Raw genomic sequence first — 715 nt, 5'->3', positions numbered from 1 at the left:
CCTAAAATACCATCGTATGGTACTGGGAAAGATGACGGTGCCACATGAAACTCCGTTGTTCTTTCATCTTTTCCCAAACAAAGAGTTAGGTCGGTTGTGCCAAATGAATGTAGGGTGTGACCGGTGATTCCTGAAAGATTTTGTTCCGTCTGTTCCCTAATCATTATTTCATCTTTCAATGAAGATACTTTTATGAAATTCACATCAGCACCTGAGTCGACTAAATGGTTAATGGTTAATGCTTAATGGTCGGTGTTATTGTCTGAGAGCATTTACAAAGTAAATGGTCGTAATGGAGGTTCTGTTCCTGGGGTTCAGGATTCTGATTGTCTTGTTCGATTTTCTGTTGTTTTACGGCATTTAAGAAGATGATGGAAATTTTATTACGGCAGTTTTTAGGCTGCCCGCCGACCGCCCGCCGTTGGAGGTCGACGGTGTTTCGTTTCCCGAGTTTTGGTTGCTAGGATTATTTCTTTTTCCTTGAACATATTTGAGTTTTCTACATTCTTCTTTTGTGTGTCCTGGTTTACGGCAGTATTGACACGTGATTGTTCGTACTGAACTTGGTTTTGTCGAACCCGTTGAATTTACCTTAGTTCTTTGTCTAATGATCTGCAGTCTTTTGCCCAGTGTCCCGACTTCCCACAGTGGCAAACATACTTTGGCTTTTGTCCCTTCCACCTTTTTTGGTAAGGTATATAGTTTTTTGTTTCTT

The sequence above is a fragment of the Acyrthosiphon pisum genome, chromosome X, assembly GCF_005508785.2.
Source record: "Acyrthosiphon pisum isolate AL4f chromosome X, pea_aphid_22Mar2018_4r6ur, whole genome shotgun sequence".
In the NCBI taxonomy this organism is placed as follows: Eukaryota; Metazoa; Arthropoda; class Insecta; order Hemiptera; family Aphididae; genus Acyrthosiphon; species Acyrthosiphon pisum.
This window is presented reverse-complemented; position numbering follows the sequence as displayed.